Genomic DNA, 21,708 nt, shown 5'->3' with positions numbered 1-21,708 from the left:
TATATAAAAATAATAAACACAATTAGCAGAATTGAAGAGGCCTAAATAAACAGAAGTATAGATTATGTTCATAGAAAATTCAGTTTCTAAATGGAGCTTTAGATTCAATATAATCTTAAAAATAATCTCAGAGTAAATTTTCAAACTAGATAATTTCTAAAATGCATTTGGAAAGGTAAAGGCTAGAAAAAGCCAAGAAAATCTTGAAGAAGGACAAACAGAGGGAAATTATTCTACTGGATGCTTGATTCCAAGTATGGACACACAGAAAAATCGAAAAAGTGACGAATCCGGAAACAGAAGCACACCTGCTCTGCCAAACAATCTTCAACAGAGATGGAACTGTAGACTTCATCAATAATAGCCATTTGGCCAGTAAACATAAGAAAGAGTGTTCAATCACCTAAGTCATCGGGGAAAAAAAGTCAACATTTTAATAACAATGAAACAATAATCAAATACAAAAAATGGTTAAAGTTAAAAGGGCTGTCAGCAGTTATTGCCAAGGATATTTAGGACAAAAATTAGATCTCTTACACATTTTTTGTTGGAAAGGTCAATTTGTACAGTCACTTTTGAAAAACATTTTTGTACTATCTGCCTGAAGTTGAAAACATACATAGTCCATCCATTAGCCAGTAAATCCACTCCTAAATACCTACCCAAACAAAAGCATACAAAATGTACAAAAAGGTACACAGCAGTGTTATACATAATAATACTAACTTGGAAATAACCCAATTACCTACCAGCTCTATAGTGAATGAATGTATTGTAACCATACAGCAGAATACTAAGCAGAAGTGAAAATAAATGGACTGTTGTTCCATGCAGTAGCACAAATGTACCAAATAGGCATAACATTGAGGGAAAGAAACCAGACACAAAAAGATGCATTCTGAATAATTTTATTTATATAAATTCCAAACATTTGCAAAACTAATCATATTTGTGGTCAGACTTACAAAGTTCAGAAGGGGTGATGGTTGGGAGGAGACAAGAGGGTGACCTATAGTGTGCTCTTGAGATTGCATTCCTTGACCTGCATGCATGGCCATATCTTTGAACCCATGGTTTGCACACTGTTCTGTTTATTTTCAAAGATGAGAAAACTTCATGAGGGTGTTTATTTGGATGAGACAAACAAATGTGCCTCATGTCCTAAACTCTGAAAAATCTTAGGCAGATTATATAAAGGTCTTTTCCAAGTAAAGATCAAAGAAAAATATATACTCTTTCCCTAGTTTTACATAGATAAATGAGAGAAGATTCAATAACAAAAGCATTACAAATAGCAGTGTTCTAGATAAAAAGGTTGGCTGGTAATATTATATTGAATCAGCTGTAGTAAAGGCAAGATACTCTTTTTGGCACTGTTGTTAAGCAATATTGTTAGGATAGAGTTTATGTTCTATAAACATGATCCAAAGCTATTATTTCCTTTTCATCATTGTCAATTCCAAAATATTTCTTCCTGGGTTTAATATTCTTATTATATTTATTTTGCAAATTGCATTAAAGTTTTGAAAAAATAAATTGGTTTTTAGACGAATTAAATACAAAGGCACCTTTTGGCTTCAACTTACCATCGAATGTATCAGAGGGTGCAGAAAATTATGTGCATCTCTAATAAACTTTAATGCAATATAGAAAATTGCAAATAGATAATTGAAATAGTTGTTTTTAATCTCATATCAATGACTTGAGTACAAAGTATTCTAGTGCAAGTGATTAGAGTCTTTTCTGGCACATCATGTTCAGGCTAAAGCAAATACACTACATTCGCTTACACGATCAATCTCAGTTATCAGGGCACTTGGGTAGTTCAGTTGGTTGAGTGTCCCTCTCTTTTTTTGACTTGGGTCATGATCTCAGGGTCATGAGATTGAGCCCCGAGTTGGGCTCTGTGTTGAACATGGAGCCTACTTGGGATTCTCTCCCTCTCCCTCTGCCCTTCCTGCCACTAAGCGTGCTCTTTCTCTTTCTTTCTCTCTCCCCCCGCCAAAAAAAAGACAGTACTCCACCTCTAGTAAACAATGGATGCTATATTTAATCAAAACTGATAAAGCCCCTAGTATATCAGAAGTACTAAAATTCTGGTGAAATCATACCTTTTTTGGGTTCCTGGACCCAAATCCAAGGTATATGTGTGGAAGGGACTTCTCCATACCAGCAAGCAGTTCTCAGGCACGAGCAGGATACTGGAGAATTCAACTCAATTCTGACACTATCTACCCAGAGATAGCATCAGGTCCCACAGGTGAAGGGTTCAGTCCTACAAGACTGCACCTTCCCCCCCACCCTTCAGATACTAGTTGCAAGCCTATAACTCCACCCATGGATTTGATTAATTTGCTCTAACAGCTCACAAAACTCATTTGAGTCACTAGATTACTGATTTATTATAAAAGGATACAACTCAGAAACAGCCAGATAGAAGAGACCCTTAAGGCAACATCAGTGGGAAGGGGTGTGGAGCGTCTACGTTCTCACCAGTTACAACACTCTCCCCAAATCTCCATGTGTTCACCAACCCAGAAGCTCTCCAACCTATTTTTTGTATGTTTGTTTGTTTGTTTTGTTTTGTTTATGGAGGATTTATTGCATAGGCATGATGGATTAAATCATTGGCCATTGGCAATTGATCCAACCTCCAGCCTCTCTCCCCTCCCCAGAGCTGTTTATTTAGGTCTTCTTTGATTTCTCTCAGTGTTCTATAGTTTTCAGCATAGAAGACTTAATGTATGTGGTTATGTTTATAACTATGTTTTAGGTGTTGTTATAAATTAAACTTTTATATTAACTTCAATGTCCAAATGTTTTGCTTTTTAGCATATCTGGACTGTGAACTTCAGAAGCATTTCTTTTAAATATGTTAAAGAAAGGAAGAAACGAGCTAAATTTTTCAGAAAGCAATAGATAGGGGCACCCGGGTGGCTCAGTTGGTTAAGTGGCTGCCTTTGGCTCAAGTCATGATCCCAGGGTCATGGGATCAAGCTCCACATTGGGCTCTCTGCTCAGCGGGGGGCCTGCTTCTCCCTCTCCCTCTGCCTGCTGCTCCCCCTGTTTGTGTTCTCTCTCACTCTCCAACAAATAAATAAATAAAATATTTAAAAAAATCATATAGATATCAGATTTCTCAACAGCAACAACAAATGAAAAAAAGGCAGTGTTTTTTTCCAAAGAATGTAAAGGTTTACATTATTCTGCCATCTTATATAAGACAATGTGGTAGGAAAAATAGTGACTTTCCAAGATGTCTTCTCCCAAATCCTTGGAACTTGTGAGTATATTACCTTATGATACAAATGGGACTTGGCAGATATTTTTAAAGTTAAGAACTTGGAGATGGGAAAACTATCCTGGATTATCTAGTATGGCCCTCAATCCAATCACATGCACCCTTAAAAGTGGGGAAAAAAAGCAGTAGAGTGGGTAATAGAAACGCAAGGTGAGTAGAACCCCTGCTGCTAGCTTTGGAGATGGAGGAAAGGAGTCATGAGCCAAGAAATAGTATCTACGAGAAGCTGAAATGCCCATCATCTTGCAGCCAGCAAGAAAACAGTGACCTCAATTTTAAAAACAAGGAATTGAATTCTGCCAATAACCAAAATGAGCAGAAAATGGATTCTGCTCTATTAGAAACAGGTTTGTTTTTTTTTTTCCTAGAGCCTACAAAAAGGAAGGTAGCTTACCAGCACTTCAATTTTAGTGTGATGAAACCTGTACTGAACTTTGACCTCAAGAACTGTACGATGATAAATTTGTCTTGTTTTGAGCCACTACATTTATGGTAACTTGTTACCATGGCAATAGAAAACTGATACAACTTGTTTTTCTTCAGTGACTATTCAATGTATGGTTTGACATTAATTCTTGTATTGTAAAATGTTAATCATTTTTAAGACCATTTTATATGCTAGTGTTATTATCCTTTATCTATTTTATATGTCTCCAAGTTTATTATTCCATCCATTAACTTCATAGATGATACCTTTTCTCATATACAAGTTTTGTTTTCGTTTTAATTACGTCAACCTCTACCATCACTTTTAATGCATTCTCAATCTTGAACCTTATCTAAGGCACAATCTAATTTTATACATATGTATTCACACTTTCATATAAAATTTTTCAAATGTTTAAATCTTATGTTTTAATATGTCTCATGCAATATGTGAATTGTACAAAAAAGTATAATTTGCTTATATTGCCTACTTTAGGAAACAAATCTATATTATAGCATTTAAAATCTCGTATGTAGTCTTCCTTATCCTAAAATTTGAGTTTTATTGCTTTACATAAGCCTATACTATTTTATTACATGAGAATATATATCTAAGCAATATTGTTTTACATGTTTTAAAAATTTATGTATATATTCATATTTTATGCATTCTTTTGCAATTTGCTTTTTTCAATATTATGCAACATAATATTAAGTTTCCTCCATTTGGAGGCTATAGTTAATTTTTCCATTGGGTTTCTTTAAAAAAATTGGTATAAAAGTTGCCTCTATATTTCGGACACAAAACAGTTTGAGGTACATTTTGTACAGTATCTTACCCCACTTTATGGTTTTTGTTTTATACTATCCTGGTTTTTGTTTTGTTTTGTTTTGTTAAGATTATATTCATTTATTTGACAGAGAGAGAGACAGCAAGAGAGGGAACACAAGCAAGCGGAGTGGGAGAGGGAGAAGCAGGCTTCCCGCCAAGCAGGGAGCCCGATGTGGGGCTTGATCCCAGGACCCTGGGATCATGACATGAGCCGAAGGCAGATGCTTAACCAACTGAGCCACCCAGGCACCCCAATACTATCCTGTTTTTAAACAATTTTAGACTTACCTAAAAGGTACAAAGATTGTACAGAGATCTCCCATGTACTCTGAACTTTTTACATATGTATGGTATATTTGGTACATTGTCACAACCTGGAAACCAGCATTGTTACACTACTAATAAATAAACTCTAGATTGTGTTTTTGTATTTCACTACTTTTTCACTTAACATCCTTTTTCTATTCCAAGATTCAATCCAGGATACCACATTACATTTAATATACTATCTTTTAATTAAGAAAAATGTTCTATTATATTACATTGAAGTTGGAGAAGTTTTCCTATAATTTGTGTTTTTTGCAATTTAAAAAGTATTTCCCATCTAAGATCATGATATATTTTCTTACATTTTCTTCTGAAAGGTTTAAAGTTTTGTTTTCCACGTTTAAGATTAATCCATCTGAAATTTGTTTTTTGTAGGATATAAGGTGGATGAACAATTATTTCTCTCCATGTGCTTTAAACATTGTCCTAGGACCACTGACAGAATAACTCTTCTTTCCCCACTGATCTTTAAGGTTTCCTTTTTTATATTGTTTCCCTATATATAGTCCATTGGCCAGTTTTTTGACCTCTGGGTAATATTGCATGGCCATTTTTATAGACAGGTCCCCCTCTTAGTTCTTTTCCATTAAATTTTTCTTTGGTTATTTTGCCCCTTTGTCATTCATATTTTTAAAATAACTTTCTCAATTTCTATAGAAAGTTCTTACTGGAATTTTTATTTGAAAATGCAGTAAATGAATAACTTAATTTTAGAAGACTAGCATCTTCATGACACTGTGAAATCTACCATAACAATGTAGTAAGTCAAAAAATTAAATTGTGCAAACTATGGGTATCTTATGTAGAGTTTCTTGAGAAAATGACTTTGAGAAGGAGATTCATATATAGGAAGTTTATTTGAGAGTGCTCTCAGGGTGAACACGTGTGGAGCAAGAAAAGAAAGCAGAATTGGCCAAAGGGAAAAGTTGGACTGCAATGCAGTCACAGTAAGAGGGCAGCCAACCCCAGGGGGAACCTGAGGGTGGAATTGGCCTTCAGAGTTGCAAGAGTTGGGCCAAGGAGGCCAGGTATCAATACTCATGAGTAGATCAGCCACTGGAAAACAGCTGGACATCCTGGGATGATCTTTTTAAAGATTTTATTTATTTATTCAACAGAGAGAGTGGGAGTATGAGAGTGAAAGAAAGTATGAGCAGTGGGGAGAAGCAGACTCCCCACTGAGCAGGGAACCAGATGCCAGACTGGATCCAGGACCCTGGGATCATGACCTGAGCCAAAGGTAGATACTTAACCTACTGAGCCACCCAGGTGCCCTGTGGGATGAGTTTTTTTAATCCAAATTCAGTCTGGCCTTTGCCAAAGTTTAGCATAGCCTGGTTATTATCTACTCTAGCTTAAAAATTGCTCTGTCTTGCAGCTAGCTGGAAGATTCAGGACAGTTGAAGGAATTCTATAACACTTTCAGGGAGCTGGTCTCTAACTTGTCAGCCAGATCAGGGGAGAGCGGATGAGGTGATGCTTAGTGTGAAAAATCATCTCCTACTTTCTTGCTTTCTAGCTCCACATTTTCCCCCATCCGCTTTTATTATTAAGCACAACAGAGCACATGCATTTTGGTAGCCTTAAGAGGCTATGAGTCACAATGAAATTGCACGTTATTTACACCTCAAAGCAGAAGAAAGAACAAAATTTATCTCATCTTCTCAAGACACAAATGGCTACATCATGACATAGACTTCCAAGTTGATGTTGGAGGCGGGTTTGCATTTTATGGGGTTGGGAGGTCCACAATCCTCAAAGCATCACTATGGTATCAACTAGAGGCTACAGTTACCCAGTGCATAGAGAGAACAATTTACATTTCAAAAAAGTTATATTGTTAAGGAGACTCAAGAGATAAAGAGGGGGGTGGGGGAATGGGATAGACTGGTGTTGGGTAGTAAGGAGGGCACGTATTGCATGGTGCACTGGGTGTTATACACAACTAATGAATCATCGAACTATACATCAGAAACCAGGGATGTACTCTATGGTGACTAACATAATATAATAAAAAAAAAATTAAAAACAGATAAAGAGAAGACATCTGCCTCCTTCCCCTTTGTAAGCAAAGAAAATTCCGTTTTTAAAAGTTACCTTCATAGAAGTCTTTGGAGATCTGTTTCTGCCCTTGTCACTACTTCTAACTTTTGCGGTGGCTCATTTCTTTCTTACAAAGTTTGGTTTTGAGTTCAGATTTGACTCATTTTAAACAACAGGAATGATGAATGACCTAGTTACCAAATGATTTGTGTGAGCTTTTCCTCAGTGTATTGGAGTCGTAGGCACCACCAACCTGGCTCCAGGCTTTTTGAATCTTTCTATTCGGTGTTCCCTAAAGTTGGTTACGAGTGATTGAAAAGGAAACATTTTCCAATCTCCCTCCGGGTAACATACCATTTTCCTTTTTGATATTTTTACTATAGGAAAAAGACCCAGCCTTTCAATGATACTGTAATTTGTTGAAGGCCTTAGTACTCAGATTTCCCGTCTCACTTAGCTCCAAGCCTCCTATTCTCCACGTGATGTTAAAATCTGGTATTTGCACAATATTCTAGGTCATCTACAAGTTCCGTGCCTACTACCTGTCTTAAGTTCCTTTCCTTCCTTCTCTCCGTCTTCCTTCCTTCCCTCCTACTTTCCTTCCTTCCTTCCCTCTTTTTTTCTACTCCACTCCTAGCACCCCATGGATGTCCTTTTCATTTTGTGAATATAGATATAGGTGTATTTTTAAGTATAGTGGTTGTAATTTATCCAGCAAGTCTATGTTTTCTCGGAGGAATATTTGTTACATGTTCATAAGCCATCTTGATCCTATAGTACTTTTTGTTTCGTTTTTTTCCCTCTTTCCTCTTTCCACGCACACACGCACATCAGTTTTGTTATTTATATTGGATCTCTCTTGTCTATCTACAATCACTTCTCTCATAGTTATAGAAAACCTTTTCTCCCTTAGCAAAGTATGGAAATACCTGTTTAATCAATGGGTACTTACTCCCTATAATTCTAAGTGTAAACCTACAAACTTTCTTGAGTCTTCCTGGAACCAATGTAAGAAGTCTTAAACTCGTGTAGGTAAAACGATGTCTGTTTTTTCAAATTTTGAGCCAGTGTGGGAATTGGAAACTGAAAGTATTTGCTTAAAATAATTTTACTTGTTTTTGTATTATTGCCATCATAGAAATATGTATATGATTATTTTGAAAAAAAATGAACAAATGTGTGTTTCACCAATAGGGAGTAAAGTGTATGAAGGGTGTGTGAATGTGTGTATGTGTGTATGTGTGTGTGTATGCGTGTTGGAGATAGAGGCTTGATAACCAGGGTTTCCAGACTTGGTCAGGGAAAAGTGAGAATGAATTAGTAGAAATCGGAAGGGTTGGAAATAAGCTAGGACAACAATAGTGATGATACATAAACGATGATATAAAAGCAGCACATCCGTCTGGTAGGTACTTTCACAGCTAATTTTATTATTATGTTTACTAATATAAAAGAACACCTTTTGCGGCATCTCTTCCACCAAGGAAGTTATAACGTCTAAGAATTATTACCTCATTTATGGCATAGTAAATTTCTCAAGCTAAGGTTCCTGTTATATATAATTCAATTGTATCTTGAGGAACAAATTAAAATTCCAGTTTGGATTCTGTTTCATCAAACTCTGCATCTGCTCTGAAAAGTCATAATGCCGATCTGTCTCCAGTCTGATTTTTTATCAAAGTTTATGCCAAGTTTTTCCCCCACCCCTCATAAAATCAGGTCCTGGCTTTGCTGGGCAAAGCAGCAAATACAACGTCATGACTGTGTTCTTCCATGCTGTCTCACAGTTGTGAAAATCTTTTGTACTGGAGTTTTGTGAAATTTACAACACATAAAGTTAATGTTTAAGGTGGGAAAGATCCCTTCCTCAAAGTTAAGATGAGACGTTTATGCAACCTCTCCTCAAATTTATACAACTTGGTCCTACTATCAGGTCACAACGAACCAGGTTATCTTTTTGGTCATGTAAAGAAGTTATCAAAACACATCATTTTCAAATGTGTAAATGTTCTGCAAACCTGAGGGAAAATAATGTATAAACAGAACTTCTAACAAGGCTTTCTGATTTCTTTTAAAATAAATTTATGTCATTTAACATTTCGTTTGAATGTAAAGATAGTAAATTAAATGAATGGAATAATATCTAAGCCTAATGTCCCTGAAATAATGGAAGGAGAACTGTTCAAGACTCTTCCAATTAGGGGCACCTGGGTGGCATAGCGGTTAAGCGGCTGCCTTCGGCTCAGGGCGTGATCCCGGCGTTATGGGATCGAGCCCCACATCAGGCTCCTCCGCTATGAGCCTGCTTCTTCCTCTCCCACTCCCCCTGCTTGTGTTCCCTCTCTCGCTGGCTGTCTCTATCTCTGTCAAATAAATAAATAAAATCTTTAAAAAAAAAAAAAAGACTCTTCCAATTAGTCTGACTGTAAGACTGAATGAAATTTTTGAACAACGGTATTAGGAAAACTTAGTTTAAAATGTCATCAGCTAATAAGACACATACCACTGCTGTTTTTTTTTTTTTAAGTTAAATTGTTAGATGAATTGTTCACTGAATTTACTCAATAGAACGACACTGCAGGTCATAGTCTTTTATTCATCACACATTCACTCAAAGTCCTTACTTTTGTCACATACCCTCTTAATTGCTAGAGATAAGGGTATGATAAAAGCCAGTTTTAATTACTTGTGATTCAGTGATAAAATAGAAGTGTCTTCAGGGAGCACAAGAAAGGTGCATGAAGGGTCCAGAGGGACGTGGATAGGCTGCAGTCAGAAATGGCATGAAGTGAGGATTTATTTAATGCTTATTCTATATCAGATAGGTTGGTAAGGACTGTGAAAATGTGTTAGTTGCCAAAGAAACTAAAACTAATTCAGTATTTTTATATAAGCCTCATTAAACTATTAGTGATCTATGAATGTTCCAAACAAAATGTTTGCAATAGCGTTGTGTTTTTAGCTTCACATTGTAAATATAATTTTTTAAAGGTTTTATCTATTTATTGATGGGGGGAGGGGCAGAGGGAGAGGGAGAGAATCTCAAGCAGAGTCCATGCCCAGCGTGGAGCCCGACAAGGGGCTGGATTGCACAACCCTGTGATCATGACCTGAGCTGAAATCAAGAGTCAGACGCTTAAACGACTGAGCCACACAGGCAACCCTGTAAATATAATTTTAAAATAAAATTATTTATGTTCATATAGGTAGTTTACTACTTTTAATATGTAACTTTTAGATTTCCACAATTTTTTGATGTATTATTCTCTCAGGAACACTCAGTTGTTATAATTCAGATTGGCAATATATGTAATATATAATTTATATATATACTACATGCATATGTATTGTATTTGATATTTTTACAGGAACAGTTTGGGATATGTGAATCCTTCTCACTGTTTCTTAGTTTTCTGTTTTATTAATTTGAGCTTGTGTAGTTATGAACTTCTTTTTCAACACGCTTTTGGACATTTCATCAAAATCCACACCAAAATGAACATCGGATTAAATTTCTTTCGATGGGCACTAAAGATCCAACTTTCTTAATAATAAAGATATGTAACTTTAGTGTCTCCCCATTTCTCTGTGAACAGATGCTTATATGCACGCTTTATTTAAAAATTATACAATTTGACAGATTATTTTTCCTTGATGCAATATTAGCTAAGGATCATTTCTTAATTTCCAAATAAAATTTAATTTTTGGAAAACTTTCTAATTTTTTTCCCTACTCTTTATTGGCCTATGGTCACAGAATGCAAGCTTTACTATCTCTACTTATAAATTGGCTTAATTATCTTTGTGATCCAACATATGACGGATTTTGGTAAAACCTTTATTATTATAAAGTAATGTATATTTCTTATTTTATTATACGCCTATATCTCTATATATGGAATTTGCAGCTTTTATCTGCTCTACTAACTCACTCCAAATCTGAAAGACATTTATTGATGTTTCCTTACATTTATACTTACCCAATTTTCTAGTTGCACATTTTGCTTACAAAACCAGTGGATTAACTGAAAACTATTGTTTTTAATTGATGTTACAGTAATGCAAACTCTGATTTTATGCAACTGAACTTTTTTTGTCCCATTTATTGTCATTTTGTCATTTTCCTAGACATACTTTTACTCAGTTAATAGTGTTTCTTCTCAACTTCATTTTTTCTCATTCTGTGGCCTTTTTAGGTGGTTGATTTATTATTTTGTTTGAGTCTTTTCTCCAATATTTTCCTCAGATAGGCTATATGGGTAATATTTCTTCTCAATTCTGTAATATCAATACACATTTTTCACTTATCTATACAGGTGAATGGTATCGTAGGTAGATATGAAACAGATATACTGATTCAGTCTTTGTCAACGCAAATAAATGTTCTTCGACATTTGCTCTCTGCCATCTATTTCTTTTTCTGAATCTCATACCAATCACAAGAATTTAAGACTCTCATGATTTTCATACTTTTGTATTTTTGTTCTGTGATTTGAGAAAATTTATCTTCTTGTTTTGCCAAATCACCAACAATACACTGATGGTTCTATCTTTTATTTTGTCTGATTTTTAAAAATTGCTCTTATTATATCTTTACATTTAAGTTGCTCTGTTTCTTCCATTGACTCTGTTTGATTGAATTATCTTAATATTCTGCATCTTTTCTTGTCTCCCCTCATTGAGATACTTCGTCTTTTCTTTGTCTACTGTTTGAGATTGGGGTCGAGGTGTAAGTTGTAAGTTTTAGTGGATCTGTGAGTGATATTAGGAAAAGTATTCTCTGCTGTACTCTTGGTTTGAAGTAGCTGACCAACTTTCAATCCTCCATTAAACCACTGGCAGAGGTAGGCTGTTTTCCTACAGTCTTGGAAATTAGTGGAAATAGCCCATCTTAATAGCTCCTCTTTGGATGGTTGGGACCAGGTACCCTCAATGGTGCACTCAACCCCCTACTGAGAGGTTTAGAGATCTATGTGAATGGAATTCTTCCAGAGTGCCCTATGTGTTCTGATCCCCACTAGAACAGGCTGATAGTATGGGCAGCCTTTCCAGTGATTGACCCACTAAACAGAAATCTCACACCTCTCCCTCAGTCTTCATACACAAAATATCCCAGGCCTTATTCACACCAGTCTACTTGCTGACTCCTACAGTAGCTGGACCAGGAAGGGAAGTTTGTCAAAGTTGAGAGTGGAACAGAAACCAAGTCATTTCTCTTAGAAAGTTCCACGGAACAGACCATCTATTCCTAGTTCATTAGAAATAAAAGTTTCTTACACAATCACAACTTAAATAACTTTAAAACAAGAAATGCATTAGCATCTTTATTACAAATGTAATTGGTTTTCTTTTATTTTTCTTTGTGGGGATAGGGTCACTAGTTAAAATACACCACTGTAAAATCTGCAATTTAAATTTCATTTCATGGTGCATTGTGGAAATAGTTTACATAAATAGCATCCATTAATCATTTAAAACAAAGGTTAAATGTAAATTAGGATCCTGCTATTTATTTCTATGATTATTTACGGTTTTCTGGTAAAGTTCGATTTTTCTGAGGGTAAAAAAAACGAATGTGTTTGAAAGTAAAATATCTTTAAACTAAAATTGATAACTCCCAGAAATCAATCAACCTGGAGAGAGGGCCATAACATTGCAAACAGCATCTCAGTTAAAAAGCATGCTAGCTCTTAGTTCCAGTTTGAACTGTCACAATTTAATCATGAAATCTCTTTCTCCAGGAGACCTACCTACTAATATTAAATACATACATCAAACACAATTTGAAAAAAATGATCTTTCTTGTGGCTGTAATTTTTTGAAGAGGGTTAGAATATTGGTTTGATTAGCTTTCAATTTTTTCAACAAAGGAAGGTAGTAAAAAGAGTAAACATCAGGATAAGTTAATAAAGACTATTTAAGTAGCATTGACAAAGGGACAAAATACCTGAATAAACACTTTGTTTCGGTGGTTTTTATAAATTATTATTTATCCCCTTTTTATGAAATACCTGAATAGTTGACCAACTTTTTACTCACCATTTCAAACACTTGTCCTTGGATAATTGCAGTTAGTTTCTTTAAAGTGTATCTATTTTTTAATCTGTTTCTTATGGTTTTACTCTTTTATCACAGCTTTGATATGATACTCATGTCAACAACAGTTTGAGCTTTAGGAAACAAGACTAAATAAATAATTAGACGTTTTATCATTTTTCTAAAATTTAAAATGAAAGTATAAAGTGTGTTACCAAATTAAAGTTACCTGAAAGAAATTAGTATTTTGATGCATAAGAACCTAGAAATAGTAAAGATCGTCGTCACAAGGGGAAAAAGGCACCAATAAAATAAAACCAATTGTTTTATTTCAGAATCTATTTTATCATGTTTCTTTCTTTACAAAGGTTGTTAATAAAGGCATAGTCAGCAGTGAAGGTATAGTCACCCTTCTTTGAACCCTAAAACGAAGAATTCAATATTCTGATGAACAATATTATTGTAGCTAGCTCTCATTATACATCTTTCTTAGTTCTCTGGGTTTTTGAGCAACAATCCTAAGAACAAATTGAAGTTACAATCAGAAGAGTTCTATCCTTTGTAATACAATGATAGCATCTACAATGTTAAATAAAAGTTTTTCAATATATTTGCAATAATTTTAATAAACCATCATTATAATATCCATTCAGAGAAAATTTAGTTAACTAGGGTGTTATTTTGAAATATCTGAAGCAAAGTTCAAATAATTGTCTCTAATAAACTGTTTTAATGGCTTTTTATTCATATTATTTCCAGATTGTGTTATCGAAGGTTGATTATATGTAAATATAACAGTTTGTAGCTCATTTTCTCAAGCAGAAATTATATTTTAGTTATGCTCTGAACATATTTTGTGTAACTCTTTACCTATCCAAGAAAGCAATTGCACTTTAACTCTCTTTTTCTGATGAAATAATTATCAGAATGCATTAACATGTTAAAAAGGATAGATTACTACATGCAATGTCATTTAGAGAGTGAAAGTAAATGAGTCAGGGTCAGGAAATTATTTTCAGTACTTTGAGAGTAAGCTTTTTATGGCGAGGCCAATCTACAGATGTTTCCGTTAGAAATCTAGGTCTCCATTACTGTATCTATCTCTAAAGGACAACATGGCTTGAATTTGATCCTTCGCAATGTAACCTTTAAAATGAGCAAAATCCATATTTTAATACCTCCTGTGAAGAGGAAACAATATGTGTAGCAAGTACACAAGGGGAAACTTTATAAATTAATTTACATTGAGAACAAATGTCATACAAAGTGCATTTTTGATACTACCCCGAAAGGACAAACATCAGCCCTTGAACACCATATGTGGTCTGCATTATGGCTTCTTGGCACCAATCCATAATCTATTTCCAGCAGCTACCATTTCAAAAATTTATGAGGACCTGGAAAGCACAGAAGGGCTAAAGAAGCCACTTGAGTTCTGCTTATTAGCATACTCATTAAGCCTAATCAATAATTGATGAACCATTTGTGAAAAACATATGGATTAAATTACTTCTTGGCTTAGACCATTCAGAAAAGAGTCATAAGTATTTTTGCCCCATTGTTTGCTGTGTAAACATGATGTCAAAACTGATTCTATAACAGAAAAGGCTTGCACGTTCCTTTTTCTACAGACCAAAATTATAATGTATTATGCCATGTTTTTTAAATGATTGAAATGAATTTAATACAGAAGCTACTGAAATGTAAAATTACTGGAATATAAGAACTTTTTAAAATTTTTCAAATAGCCCATAATATATACTTGAGGAAAAAAAAATCAAAGGTATCTATTAACTAAAGTTCATACTTTATTCTGATTTCTTTAACTTTTATTTAACATCCTTTTTTTAATTTCATGATCCCATCTGTGATACCACATTGCATTTAATTATCATGTGTCCTTAGGCTTTTCTTGGTTGTAGCAATTCTCCAACTTTCCTTGTCTTCGGTGACCTTGATAGTTTGGAGGGTTATTGGTATCTCATTTGGGATTTGTCTGATGTGTTTCTCATGATTAGACTGGATTTTGAAGACATAAGGTACATTTCTCATCAAACTGTATCAAGACTACATACTACCAACATGACTTATTACTGCTGATTTTAACCTTGGTCACCTGGCTGAAGTAGTTTGTCAGGTTTCTCTACTCCAAAATTCTTCTTCTTTCTCACTTTACTATATGTATTCCTTGAAGGAAAGTCATTGGGTACAGTCAACACTTAAGTAGTGGAGAGTATGCTTCACGAATGGAATATTTATGTAAATTTTTTGGAATTGTAACATATGAGTGATTTGTCTTTTCTCCCCATTTATTTGCAGTATTCATTTGTACTTTGAGTTATAATCCAATACTACTTAATTTTATTGCTCATGTTGTTCTAGCTTTGGCTATTGGGTGATCTTTCAATTGGCTTCTACATCACTTTGTGTGTGTGTGTGTGTGTGTGTGTGTGTGTGTGTGTGTGTTGGTGACCTTCCTTACTGACTTTATAGCACTACATTATGCTCAAGGTTCAGTCATTTTAGTATAGTCTCATTACAGTCCTAGAATCATCCATTTCTTTAAGGAGCTTTTGTTTATTTGTTTTAGAAAGATTAGGAACAAAGATCTGGGTCCTAGTGTGCTCTTTGCTACTAGAGTGTCATTTCTTCCAGGTGTGTCCACATGCAAAACAACAACAAACCCCTAAGAATGGCTTAAACACAGACCTTATACCTTTTACACGATTTAATTCAAAAAGGATCATAAAACTAAATGTAAAAAGCAATACGGTAAAATTTTTAGAAGAAAATACCTGATCAAAATTATCTTGAATTTATTGATGAGTTTTTAGAGGGAATACCAAAAATTGTTGCCATTGTTGTTGTTGTTGTTTTAATATGCCAGCAAATAACAATTGGGATTTGAAAATTTTAAAATAATGTCATTTAATATGGCACTAAAACAAGAGAAATACATAGATATAACATTAACAAAATGTGCACAGGAGCTATATGCAGAATGCTATAGGTAATATATATGGGTGAGAGAATAGGTAAGTATATGGGTGTATACTAACATATCCGTATGTATTTCTACATATAATAATCTGTGTCCATATTAATTAAATTAAACACGAGTTCATACTGCTGTCTCCAAATGGATCATTCTAACTTCCTCCCTTTGCTTATCTATAAAGTCTGACTCGAACAATAAGATATCTGGCTCGCAACATCCACCATCCATTTACTTAATTGTTCAATTCCAGTATCCATTCACCTGCTGAAGAATAAGTTGGTTGCTTCCAGTTTTTGGTAATTATGAATAAAGCTGTTATAAACATTCACATGCAACTTTTTGAAGGTATTTACGTTTTCAAATCAATTGGGTAAATAGCCAAGAGTGTGTTTGTTGGATTTCATGATAAGACTATCTTTAGCCTTGTAAGAAACTGCCAAACTCTCTTCCACAGTAACTGTACCACTTTGCATTCCCACCAGCAATAGATGAGGGCTCCTGTTGCTCTTTATCTTTGCCATCATTTGGTATTGTCAGCTCTTTGGATTTCTAATATATATGCAGTGGTATCTCGATGCTTTAAATTGCATTTTCCTGGGGCGCCTGGGTAGCACAGTGGTTAAGCATCTGCCTTTGGCTCAGGGCGTGATTCCAGCGTTCTGGGTTCGAGCCCCACATCGGGCTCCTCCGCTAGGAGCCTGCTTCTTCCTCTCCCACTCCCCCTGCTTCTGTTCCCTCTCTCGCTGGCTGTCTCTGTCAAATAAATAAATAAAATCTTAAATAAAAAAATAAATAAATAAATTGCATTTTCCTAATGACAAATGATGTTGAGCATCTTTTCATGTGTTTATTTGGCATCTACTTATCTTTTTTGGTGAAGTATATATTCAGATTCTTTGGCTACTTTTTACTTGCATAGTTTGTTTTCTTAATGTTGAATTTTTAGAGTTCTTTGTAGGTTTGGATACAAATCCTTTACCAGGCAGGTGTTTTTCAAATATTTTGTTCCAGTATCTGACTTGTCTTTTCTTAATTTTACTAAGTTCAGCTTTTCAAATTTTTTTCTTTAATTGATTGAATTTTTGGTATTCCCTCTAAAAACTCATCAATAAATTCAAGATAATTTTGATCAGGTACTTTCTTCTAAACATTTTACTGTATTGCTTTTTACATTTACTTTTATGATCCTTTTTGAATTAAATTGTGTAAAAGGTGTAAGGTCTGTGTTTAAGCCATTCTTAGGGGTTTGTTGTTGTTTTGCATGTGAACATAAAATGTTCCAGCATAATTTGTTGAAAAGATGATACTTTGCCATTGGATTGGATTATCTTCGTACCTTTGCCAAAAATGTGTTGTCTATATCTGTATGGTTCTATCTAGCTGTCTATTCTTTTCCATTGATCTGGGCATCTATTCTTTCGCTAATACCACCCTGCGTGCATTATTGTAGCTTTCTGTTAACTATTGAAATTGGGTAGTGTGAGTCCTCTCATTTTTTTCCTCTTCTATACTGGATTGGCAATTCTAGGTCTTCTGGTTTTACTCATAAACTTTAGAATTTGTTTGTCAATATTTATAAAGTAAGTTGTTGAAATTTTTAATGGAATTGTATTTAATCTATAGATGACATTGAGTAGAATTGAAATCTTAGCAGTACTGAATGTTCTTAACCATGGATATGGAATATTTCTCCATTTATTTAGAACTTCTTTGATTTGTTTCATCAGAGTTTCATAGCATTCTGCATATAGCTCCTGTGCACATTTTGTTAATTTATATCTATGTATTTCTCTTGTTTTAGTGCCATATTAAATGACATTATTTTAAAATTTTCAAATCCCAATTGTTATTTGCTGGTATGTTAAAACAACAACAACAACAATGGCAACAAACTTTTGTTCATCAATCCTGTGACCTTGCTAGACTTTTCATGAGTTCTAAGAGTTTTGTTGTTGTTGAGTCTTTGGGATATTCAACATGGATAATCATGTCATCTATAAATGAAGACAGCTTAATTGTTTCCTTCTCAATCTGTATACCTTTAATTTCTTTTTCTTGTCTTACTTTACTAGCTGTGGGGTCTGGTACAATGTTGAATAGCAATGGTAAAGATTTCTTTGCCTCGTTCCTGATCTTAGGCAAAAAGTGTCCAGTTTATCACCATTAACTATGATACTACCTATAAATTTTTATAAATATTAAACACAATTTTAAATACAATTTTTACAACATTCAAATCCTAATAATCAAAATTTGTTCCAAGATCCATCATAAATTTGTACTTATTTCTCTAATTTATTATTACTTGCCCGTTGTCAATAAATATTTTCTAATTCTAGCACAGAGAAATATAATTTAGCCTTAGTTAGTTGGTAGGGGTGCAATTATTAAATTTAAACTCTACAGAAGTCTAAAAGCCTAGAAAATAACCATAAAAATAGACATGTCAATAGGGCATTTTGTAAATACAAAATGAATTGGCATAGACATTCAAGGAAAAAATTTAGAAAAGTCATGCAAACAATAAATGAAATTATGTAATGTAGACAAGAAAGGATAATCAGAAAATAGCCAGTGCCTGACATCCAGTGAGAGAAATTTAGAGCATAGACGATACTAAAAGAGCACATGTTTATAATTTCTATTTTCTTCTCATTCTATCTGTAATAATATTTTTAAAATGTCAACAGGCTTCAGATTGTTTCAAACACCTGCAGTTAGAGGACAAAAAGTCAGATTTAGTTAAAATAAAAGACATAAAGTTCATTGTATAAACAAATGCAAAGCAACTTTACCATCTACCCAAAGTAAAAAAAACACCAGCATTCTTGTACGGCATAATTTTTTTCTGTGTATTCATAGCAGTAACCCTTTAAAAAGACTATGAAAATAGAGTTCTCTAATAAAGAATTATACTAGGGCTGATAATCTTAACGTTGGATCCTACAGGAATGAAGTGTTATTTAAGGAAAGTAACCACAGACTCAATATCAGGAAATTGAACTATTCAAAAAATTCTATTAAAGACTAATTTTTAAAGAAAGTTAAAATCCAACTTTGAGTTTTATTCATTCATTGAACAAATGTTCATGGAGCATTACTTTGTTCCCAGATATTCTAGGTTCTGGCTACAGTGGTAAGGAAATGGTCCCTGACCTCATGGAGACTATATTTGAACATAGGCATATATAAAGTGAAAAATTAATAGCTCTTTGTCTGTATTTATATTATATGTATTATATATTATGATATATGGCATTTGGTGGACAATACAACTATTGAAAAACTAATAACTATATGCTTAGTAGAGTCAGTTTATATATTTCTGAGAATGTTTTTAAGGTGCATAAAAGGGTGCATATAAAATCTTTTTATTGATGACATTAAATCAGAAGCCTTAAAGCCATTTTAAATCTTTGACCAAGTAATTCAAATTCTGATTTAGCATGAAGATGTAACCAGAGAAACAATTTTAAAAATCACATATAAGAATGTCCATGTCCATATTTATAACAGGAAAAATTTGGGAAAACTTTAATGTAGAGAGGGAAGACTGTTTACATAAATTATGGTACATTGATTTGATGATATATTATGCAGCAATTAATATTGTGTTTTATTAAATTTGAATAATAATGAGAAATGCTCATAACACATTCTGTGGGGAAAGTGAAATACATAACTGTATATACATTAGGATACTCTTATTTCAGCATTTTTTTAATGTGTTATATTGTCTGACCTAAAGTGCCAAAAGACATCTTAAAATACAAAGATTTCTGTCTTTTTCAGTGGCGAGGACTTGAATTATTCTTTACTTAAATTTCCTTTTACCTGAGAAAACTTCTTTAATAAGTCCTTCAAAAACTCATATATAAAGCGACCATATTCTCCACCTTTGCAAGGAAAAAACAGAAGACACCATTAACTTGAACACAAATATTTTAGAGAAGCCAAATGCTCTGTGTGGCATGCGTTTTATTTGTTGTGTTTTTTATGAGAGGTTTGTCTCTGCAGAAATAGCGGCTTTTAGGATTTATGCTTCTTGTTCTAAGAATGGAGTTTGATGGCTCTGTGCTGCACTCTTCTGCTCATTTTTGTAGAGCTGTCTTCTCTTGTCAGTAGTTGTTTGCAGAAGATGCAGAGCTGAGACAGAAGAGGCCAAGAAGGATGTGTGGACCTGACCCTCACCTGACACTGCAGGGGAGGGGCATAAAAAGTGGTCCAGGGAAATCTTAGTCCGGAATGGATTGTTATTGATAACCGTATTCATAATCTATTGTTGAGTTGCAAATCACCCCAAAACTCAGTGGCTTCTAATACAATAATTTATTATGGTTCATGAGTCTGCAGATGAGCTGGGGTTTGGCCAATATAGGCTGGGCTCTGCTGTATGTCTCTGCTTTAGGAAGCAGCAGCTGGGACAGCTGTTTCCTAGAGTGCTTACTGCAGGTCTATTGGTCACGTAGAGTAATTTTAGCCCGTGTGTCTGTCACTCTCCTTGCACATGTGGGCTAGCTGGGCAGCTGGGTTTTTTTCCCCTACAATTATAAGGTCTAGGTAGTTTAGGCTCTGAACTGGCATACTGTCACTTCTGCCCATGTATCAGTGGCCTAACAAGTCAGATAGCCAAGCATAAAGTCTAGGGATGAGGACATACACTGGACCTACACTGAACACAACAATGTGATTTGTCACAATGATGTTATACAAACATCAAATATCTTGACTATGGGAAATGCACCAATGTTGGGATATCATTTTCTGATGTGACCCACTGAAACCAGTGTAGGAAGTTGCAGCCTTTGGTGTTGATTCTTCTCTAAAGGACATGAATATTACCCACTGTTAATCATCCTAGAAAATTGCAAATTCTATGATTCAGTGACTCTAACTAAGCTGGGGCGTTCTTCTCCATTGGTCTTTTCATACTGGCCCTTTGTGTTCAATAAAGTTCTATGGTTTTAGAGATCCCTTCCCAAAAATGATGTCAAAGGTTTTGTGGATAACATCCACCCATGGCTTAAGTTTTGTGTACTAATTTTGGTTTCTTTGAAAAGTGTGTTCTTCCCTATAGTGTCAAACTTTTAATAGGAGTTCCTTGGATCTGCTTCACCTAGACTAGTAAACTCCAGGCTTAATCCTTACATTTAAAGAGATTAATAGACAAGAATTTATTCTAGTCTTCATGACTGACCATGCTGATTATTTAAGTTAAGATTCTGTAACACTAAGTCTCTTAAAATAAAAGTCAACTTATTCAAAGATATATTAGTAAATGAAACAAAACCATGTAGCTTTTATTTCACTGCATTTTAGTCCAAAAGTAGGATCATTCTTATGTGATCTGTTATAGGGCTTTTGAGTCCTTTAACACAAAACCAGTAGGTAGAGGTGGGCAATCTTATCCAGATTCATCCCACATGTGAGTCATTGCCAAATCCCAACTTCTATGTCAATGGAGCATCCAGACCAGGGTGATATCTCAGTTGGTAACTCTCAGTTGTGGAATAACACTCATCGCAACATCTGGGGCCGCTGATTTATCAAAAGATACTCATGTCTTTGAGGTTCATCTAACCCTGGGGCATCTAACCCCTGTTTCCACACTGGTCCTGAAAGAAACTAAAGCTAAATCTACTTAAGGATTGTACTGATTCTTTATGGCCATGATTGAGATTAATAGTCATTTGCCAATTCCTCTATTATTATCCATTTGATGAATATTCTGTCTCTAGTATGGCT

This window comes from Ursus maritimus, unplaced genomic scaffold (assembly GCF_017311325.1).
Source record: "Ursus maritimus isolate PB19 unplaced genomic scaffold, ASM1731132v1 scaffold_2, whole genome shotgun sequence".
NCBI classification, from domain to species: domain Eukaryota; kingdom Metazoa; phylum Chordata; class Mammalia; order Carnivora; family Ursidae; genus Ursus; species Ursus maritimus.
This window is presented reverse-complemented; position numbering follows the sequence as displayed.